This window comes from Varroa destructor, unplaced genomic scaffold (assembly GCF_002443255.2).
Source record: "Varroa destructor unplaced genomic scaffold, Vdes_3.0 BEIS01000003.1, whole genome shotgun sequence".
Taxonomy (NCBI): domain Eukaryota; kingdom Metazoa; phylum Arthropoda; class Arachnida; order Mesostigmata; family Varroidae; genus Varroa; species Varroa destructor.
In genome coordinates, this window is record NW_019211456.1 from 48989193 (window position 1) to 48998275 (window position 9083).

Below are 9083 nucleotides of genomic sequence, written 5' to 3' on the forward strand. Positions count from 1 at the left end.
TTCGCGAGTGCTGAAACTATCGAGAAGCTCGAAAGTGTGGGCACGGAAAGGCCATTATGCGGGCGTCGGAGGAAAGAAAAAGGACCCACAAGGTCATTTTTGACCATCTTTTTGTCTACCACGTAGGTAGACCGGGTGAGTGTTAACATGCCGGGTGCATTACAAAGAGCTTGAATCAAGTTCAGGCGCGCACTCTTGTTAAACCTGGTGGATATTTTAGTTGATTTTTTATTGGCCTTGGTCCTCATGATAACGAAGCCGAAGTAATGCTTAATAGGAACTAACGGCTAGCGAACAAAGATTGCAATATGTAGTTTTTAATATAAACTTAATCAAAAGGTAGTGTCAGTTTTTAACGTAGCAAGAACTTAGCGTTTTACTTCAACCTAGCAAAAAAACAATCGCTGACTCTCTATTCGCCTTTTTAAATCCTTTCTTTAATTTACATAGTCCGTCTCGCCAAAAATATTGAGGTCTGGCGTCAAGAAAGGGCCGTTCAGCCAGCCCCTTTTTAACACATTGAGTCTAATGAAACGTGCCGGTCCTAATTTCATTTGCCAGTGAACGCAAAGGGTGGTAAAAAATAAAGTGGACACAAACACATCTCACCAGGGCTCTTGCGAGCTTTGCTATATACGGGCTGGCATTGTCGTTGAGATGGACGACCTTCCTTTATCTGTTGGATGGTCTCGTTATTTCAATGCAGTTAAGCCCTATAGAGGTCTGTGTTGACCATCTAGTTTTGCTCTAATATTTTGCAAAGTGTGAAACTTTTTCAGCCCAACAAATGTCAACGCCTGCTTCGGATCAAGGTCTGACCTGATTCTGGGCCTTGGCATACTTCCGTCTCTATTTCACATCGACGTAAGGACACCACTTTGCGTCACTTGTAACAATTTTGTGCAGGAACCTATCACTGTGAATGCGTGTTGTTCGGCCTAGTGCGAAACGTAATGAGAAGTCACATTTTCTTGAGCCTTCCACTCGGTCCATAGAATAGTTAGGCCCCAAATTTCTGAGCAAGGCCTATCGGAAAAAAGTGACGATAGTCGCATGGACACAGTTCACATTTTAGGCTAATTTATGAACTGTTTGCTGGCCGAAGTCTTCGTCGACCTTGGATGGCTGAAGGGAACAGGGTGCATCCATAGGTACAAGGTGCCATTTTTAAACTGAGCAAACCACTCATAAGTAGTCATCTCGTCCTATAGAGTTGTTGCAGTGCACGGCACAGATGTCTTGTTTGTTTGGTACATTTTTCAACTTCGTTCGAAATAAGGTAGGTGTCGAAGACTTTGCTCACCTAAAGTATCCATCATTAGAACGTACACTCTAATAATAACTAACGGATTGCACAACTACAACGTATTTATAAGGGAAACATAACGTTTTCGAATTTTCTACAAAAGCAAGCAAACAGCGAAGAGCTAAAGGAAACATTTAAAAAAGCGGACATTATATTTTTAGCGACCCAAAGCTTAAGTGCTTTATATTTTAAGACAGGCGACAAAGCACGGACGAATAAGGTCTTATAGCTGTCGCTTGACAAAAGAGCATTGAATACTCTGAACAATATGACCATCTATTGAAGACGCCTTCAGCTTTTTGTGTTTTCCAGAAACACACTGATGCACTGCTGACTGCCTAGCTTGTGAGCAATAAAAATAGCTGAATTAGATTTTTAGAAGAAAATGTAGGAACAAAGGTAGGGCTTCACTCTGGGGTGCAGGTATTACATTGTCATGCGAAAAATCTGGGATGATCTTTCTTGGTATGTTAGAGAAGCAGTATCCCCACCCCACCCCCACCCCACCCCCACCCCAAAACGGTAACTTGTAATTACAGCAGAGATCCGAAAAAGTATATATCCCTTTTAAAAGACATGTGAAATGAATTAAATCCGCTGTCGATATTAAAATTGTAATGAATAAATACCTCAATTATAGTTATGGGTTAACGATCACCACTGCTCCAGAAAAGAGAAACACGAGTCCCTTCGTACCCTGCATGGAGTCGTGCTATTTGCCGTACGCTTAAGGTAATGATATTTTTGGAAACGTCCAAAGTGTTTTAGCAACCATCTTATGAAACTTTTTATCAAAACTAGTATAAGCGGGTGCGAACGCAGAAAACTGGGAGACGACCACACTGACGAGCGAAATTAGAAGTATTTCATGGCGGTAGCGTTTACAAACAAATTTTTATCGAGCATTGGAGCCCCTAAATATACATATACTCAGTAAAAACAATTTTATACACAAAAATAACTCTTAAATTTAGAAAAAAAAAGGATATTTTTAGAAGAACAACGTTCACCGAAAACTAATAACTGGCAGACTTCTTACTTTATTTAGCACATGCTTTGCGAAACAGCCAATAGGACTGTAATTTAACATCAATTGTATTAAGTCAAGAAACGCTTGTATTTGTCCTTGTACAAACACAGATTTCAGACTTAAAGCTTCGGTGAAGAGTTAAGTGCAAAGTGGAACGCTAAACTGTGCGCAGGTTCTGCTTGAATCCTTAACTCAGCATGTGGCCTTATTTGCCGCCCTGACAAATAGCTGTTCGCCGTAGTCCAAGTTGTTGTAATAGAATAATTGTTAACCGTTATTCATTGGTAAGGATACAAGGAGAAAATTGGCAAACGGTTGAAAAACAACACATATTGCCATAACAGAAGAAAGCTCAGTATCTTGTTTTGGCTTGCACATTCCGACTCGATGATGAATAGACCTCACGTACGTCGCTGATAGACAAAAGCTGCTAAAGTCGCATACATCGTTGCACCAAGCTTTATCGAGGTAATTCGTTAAAGCCATTCAAGCTTTCTAAATTATAGCTAATATTAGTGCCCAGCCACCAGCCATAGACAACATACGAGTCGCATTGGCAGTGATGTAACGTCTCCGTCGATGCAGCAGAATTTGAAATATCTTACGAAAGCGTTTATAGTTAGTGGACTATGACACTAATGGATGTTAGAACAAACCAACCGTAGTGTGCTACAGGCCATCAACACATGGCCGAATATAAGCATACGCTACGGCTGATTGAGGAGAACAGGCCTTTCTTTTCTGCCTTTCCAACCAAAGTCGGCACAGTGAAATCTGCTGTTTATTCCTCTTTTTCAGAAAAATCAGTGCATGACGAAAGGCAATGAAAAGTCACTGAAGTGAAATAAGTAGGCCAACAGAAGTCAAAATAGAAATGTTCTATTCGGTGCCTTGATGTCCTTTATAGGCAACGCGAAGGGTTGGTTGGAGCTTCGAAGGTCAAGCGCCGCCACTTGCGTCGGCCCTGCCCCGCAAATCCCCGCAACTTGCCATCTTCTACAACTGTCGTTCTCCTCCACTTTCGTTACTCTTCCGCAACAACGGCCTCAAAAGCGCGGCTTGGCTTGGCCGTCCTATATTCGTTCGCTCCAAATGTAGAAGCAGACCAACTTGAAGAAGGCAAGACGCAAGGACCGGTCAAAGCCAAAGCGAAGATGCGGACGCGGTTCGCTGGCCGCAAGGTCAACGCCTCCTACATCGGTCAAACACGAAGCCTTGGCTTTCGTGGCCGTAGATGTTGAATGGCTGGTTAGCCAAGGGCAACGCTGGAGATAGCGGAAGGAACCGGTTTGCATTAGAAGCGAGGGCTGGACTTTTGCTATCCGCCGGTGTGCAAAGGGAAGGAGATAGCGGTAGAAAAACGCCCCAGCTAAGCCAAGATAACTTTTCAAAGTTGGCGCCAATTGACCGGCGCGCTCCACATCACAGCTGCGAATGTATTGCGTTCCCTATCAGCTTCGGTAGATAACTGGTGAGACACGCCGTTACAAATTGTACTATTGTACCGACGATCCTTACAGTAGTCTTCGTTTTCCTGCCAGATGGCCGAGTATTATGCGAAAAATTAGGAAGGCCCACGGCCACACGAAACAGTTTAATGATCACCGTTCTTCAGCGCGACTTCCGCACGTTTCTTATAACTGTGATTTTTGATATGAGGAACGTATATGAAGTGCGAGCTCATATGCCCGTTATAGGGCCCCAATTAGGAAGCAAGTATATACATGTAACAATATACGCGTGATCCCACCATGAACAGGTAAGTGAAACTGATTCTGGGATGACTAGATGTAGATGGGTGGACGGCAAAGATGATGTGCACCGAACGGCTTCTGTCTAACTATTGCGCCGTCATTGATGTTCGGCAAAGGTCGCGTGACCATTCGTCAGCACAAGGCCGACTGGAATAGCACCGTGAGGCTATATTCCAATCGATGATGCCAACATACTGGCATTCGTTCATTGTTAATTTTGTGGTTGTCTTCGACATTCGACGTCGTAACATTTGGTACTGCACAATTTCTGCTTTTTTTTTTTATGCAGCTGCCATTGCAGCAGTTCGATAGATCATTAGCATTAATGAAAAAGCGACATCTTTCCTTTCATTAACCTTCTGCTTGAGATGGATATTTGCTTCTCCGGTAACTACATATACATTTGTCCGACAAAGGTCAAAAGGTTACATTCAGTTTATCTTGTATCAGAAACGGAAGCCTAACATTAGAGCTTAGTTGCAACAATGTGGCCCAAAAGACATTTTCTTTTTCTAAATGCTTGCTATTGCTCAATACAAATCTATAAAATGAAAATCAGCATCTATAATACTAGGACGTCACACGAAACAAAGCTTATCATTATTTTTGCCAGCCGGTACTTGCCACCCGTTTATTTCAACCGTAGTTGATGACCCGGGGGCGTCTGTATCGAGTTCTACGACTTGAGCAATCCTATGGGAATCAATTGACATTTGCCGGTTTCAAAAAAGCCTCCTTTGCAATTGTGTTGTGCTCGAAATTCGTACTAGATGGTAGCGTGTTATCTATAAAACTCATGGGGAAACTTCTAGGCAACGTAGCGATGTGATCAACTTGTTTATTAGTACAATGTTTTTTTTTTCTCTAAAATACCGACAAACACTATCTAGGTACACGCGGAGCGTCAACTATCCAACTAAGCGATTTCGATTGAGAGTTCCACTTTGTAATGGACAGTCTAGCCGAAAAGGGAAAGATTAAAAGAACTTGCTCTACCAGCTATAAAATCATAAGATGGGTGTGTCCTGAGTAAAGTAGTCCTGAGCAGTCATCCGAATCGTGAAATTCAACACTGTTATCTTTTTTATCACGTTATTGACGTGTACACTGCCCCTAATCGGTGTGCTAGTTCCGAAGATCTCTATATTCTAACGCGAAAGATATACCGCAGAGAGATTAGGACCAAAATAACCCGAAAGTTCATTAGAAAGGCATAATCACGCATTTCTGACTATTCTGGTGTTTCGATACACCGCTTAGGGAAGGTTCCAATTTTGATGATCGAAACCACCACACGTAGGGCAAATTTCGGTGACCTTATACCCGTGTTCGGCATCGCAAAAGTTAGGCAAATACATTTAGAGAACACGGAAAGAAAGAGTACTGAGCTGTTTTCATCACAACGCGCTTGATCAGCATCAGTTCGACTTCGACGTAAAAATCTTCATCATTGATCTTGACGAAGACCGTTGATTCACCTGCACACCTAGGCTTAGACAAAGCTTCCTCAGAGTGTCCATATTAGATGTTGCGTCCAATGTTTTTTGTTTCTAAAAAAGCGAAACCGTCAAAAATATTTGCGCTATACAAAAAATTTCACTAGCGAATCGAAGATAATATGGTTTTTCGCGATATTTACTATAGCTCAAAACGAAATTTTTGGATGAGTTTGAGCTTTTCTCCGAAGCAACAATAGACTCATATGTTACTTTGTTGGATTTTCTACATAAGGCGTGGTCGAGTGAACGGGTTTAGAGAGAAGAATACTCGCAAAATTCTCTGCGTAGTTTCAGCTGTCAAAACTTGAAAAGATTATCGACTAGGCATTGGATGCAATGACTAAGCTCTAAATCAATGAGAAATCGGGAAGTATTCATTATTTAGCAGTTGCCCCTGATGAGACGCTCGAAGACGCATTAGTTGCTTTTCGATAAAAGACCAACACATTTGTGGTCACTGGCGATCACAGTATTGTTGAATAACATAAATCAATAAAAAAAAAATGACCAATGGTCATATGTAAGTTTGACACACGAGCGTTTGTATTGCGGGCGATCCGAAAACCCTTCCATTGTGACTTGATATCATTGTAGTTTATGATAGCAAGGTGTATATGTTTTTGGAAACGTGGTGGTCGATTGTTGGCCATAGTAGCTGATCTCCTGTTCGGTACGATGCTGTTCAGATCCAAGGGGGCATCCTTTCAGCCAAGCCTCTGGTGACGCCCATAGATGTCTGCCAATTAAGTTAGATCGAATATCTTAGCGTTTGCCCAATCGAATTGTCCGCGTCCGCTTGGAGAAACGTATTAGTCACACGAATACACGCTTATATAATACATATAAGGCTGCAATGACGGGGCCGCTTCGACAGCTCTTTCGTCATGCTAATCTTGCCAGTGTGTTGATACGTCGTGGCGCGCTTTTTTGATTTGCACAATTGCTATCCATCATATGCCATAGAATTATACGGACGCCTGTTAATGATAGCAACGTCCGTGGCGCTACAGGTCACGTCTGCTATCGCTGATTTAGCTTTCTACTACTCCACGAATAGCAGCGTTTATAACAGTGAGCCAAATTTCGATAAGCAACTGATCGCTTATTCCGGCTTGACCATTTACGACTTCTACGTGTCATTTTTTACCGACAATGTTTGTAGTCATTTATTAGGTAATTGCTGGTGCTATTAGGGAGCTGGATAAATCATTCCGGGAAACAATCAAACTCTACGCAGCTATTGCGTATGCGTTATGTTGATATCAGAGTTGATTTTTGGTTCTGTGTATGTTAGGTCTGTACTGTAATTTGTGTGGACATACGTACGCATGACATAGCGTCTCTGTTAATGAAGCCATCACCCTTTGTTGTTTTTATCAAGTTTCTACTTTTACTAACATTGAATGCTCCTAAAATTAATAGTTATGAAATAGTTCTTCTGCCATCTAACTAGCCGCATATATGTCACCGATGCAAATTAAACAACAACATAATTTTCGCGTAATGTCAATACTCAAGAGTAGCTGATCAGCGCTCACTCATGCCTAGACCCCGTATTCGCTCATACTTGATCGCGAACGAAAATTCATTCATCGTACTGCTTGATTGTACAGCTTATGCGTGGCAAGAGGGAATCGGGTGTGAAACTTTTTACCTTTAGATTTCCATTCCTTCCCAAAAGATACGCCCACTTCTACCCCCTTCTTCTTAGGAAAAGGATTTCCGAATGTCTTATATGCGTAAGGTGATCCGTTACCTTTGAATGTCGAAGCTTGGAACGAAAAAATGATGGGGCACGCTTGCAAAAGTCAAGGTAGAAAATTTGATTGATTGTTGATCGGCCGCCACGAGTCCAGCAGTCAATAAGGCGGCCACACGTATCAATGTATACATCCCAGGAAGCAAAGCGATGCACTGACAAGATGCGCTGGGAGCGAAAACAATGGCCTAATATATAATGCAAAAAGTGTTTTTTATTAGACGCATTAACTTCTATCTTATCGCATACCTACTCGTTTGGCGTAATTAAGGAACACAGCTTGACGGTCGTGCTGATTAGAATAACAGAAATAGATACGCGTTACCGTCAACGTCGTTTAGCAGGACTTGAACAACAGCGCATAATCTGCATAAATTACAAGAACATTGATGTAAGGCGATCGTTTGATTATTGTCTTAATAATAGTAGATATAATAATGATACATTAAGAGTGAACAAAGATTAGTAGAAAAAGACCGTTATGCCACTAGCTAGCTTTTCTTATTGTCTATGCACATGTCTAGCCGAGACAACTGATCCGTCGTTTCGATCTTTTTTTTTTATGTAACTTATAACTCTCAGTAACGTCCGTACTGCTTCTCATATATATATATATATATATATATATATAGAGAGAGAGAGAGAGAGAGAGGAGAGACAGCTGTTATAAACGAATCCAAGTGACTTTCAAGTTGCGCTGCTAGAAAGAGCCAGTTTCGAAAATGAGCGCGCAGTGCTCAAGTGTTCGTTCCTCCAAAGTGCGAACAGCGAAGCGGCAATTCATTGAAAATTGCTTTATCGAAGATATTAGCAAGAGCGCCTCCATGGAAATCACACTACGCGGATGGTGCAAATGCTTCAAGAACGAAGACTGAAGTATCGAAGACCAGCGAGAAGGTCAACAGATGTCGAAAACCAAAGGACAGGGATGCATTGCAGCAATCGAGGAGAATTTACAAAATGAGAGATTGGAGTCTAAAGGCTGTGTCAGTGAAAACTGCCAGTTCACACAATTATAACCCAAATACTGAAAATGTGAAAGCTGATTTACAATAGGTCATCCGTGAATTGACTGTAGGCCACTTGGAAATTCGTGTGGTGTATTCTGTAAAATTTGCGAAACTTGAATCAACGAAAAGCCCGTCTGAAGTATACGCTCGCCATAAATGGGGCGCATTTCAGTTTTTACCGTTAGTTGGAGAGGGATAAAGCGAGAGAATGACGTAGCTCTGGAGAGAAATCGAATTCGGTGGCAGTGTCGAGTAGATTCAGACGTATGGTAACGGTAGATACTCAATGCAAGTGAAACAATGAATGCAGCGCGCTATCTCGAGTTAGACTAAAGAGACTCATGGACTTGATGCAATGCCAGACCTCATCGCCATGCCTCAATTACCTCCAGGATTGAGCAAAGAAATAGCCAACGTTGGCTTATTACCCGCGTATTATCCGTTGAATATCCGCTTATTCTCCTGGTCTAAGTCAATGTGACTACGGGACTTTTTACGCTCTAAAAGGGGCATTTGGTGGGCAAGCATATCCCATTGCATAGAGAGAGAAATTACATATGAGAACGCGAGTGATCAGCTTTTAGAGCGCTGGGTTAAATAAGTAAAATATAAAAGAGATACCTCTGACACATATAGAAATATCGTCATTCTAGCTCAACTAGTTCAAGATTTTTTCGATTTTAGAGTCCACAGGGATCGCTTGTAACAGTGTAACACACTATATA

At 41.8% G+C, this 9083-nt stretch overlaps 1 long non-coding RNA gene across 2 annotated transcripts in view; it reads left to right on the forward strand.

The window, feature by feature from the left end:
* Positions 1 to 3753: 3753 nt before the first annotated feature.
* The window catches only part of LOC147757078 (uncharacterized), a 50128-nt gene continuing 44798 nt past the window's right edge, over positions 3754 to 9083 (forward strand). Inside the window, exon 1 of one of the 2 annotated variants that reach the window (XR_015324057.1) lies at positions 3754 to 4095. This is a non-coding gene — a long non-coding RNA (uncharacterized LOC147757078). The remainder of the gene's footprint in view (positions 4096 to 9083) is intronic. The other variant, XR_015324058.1, reaches the window with a different exon arrangement.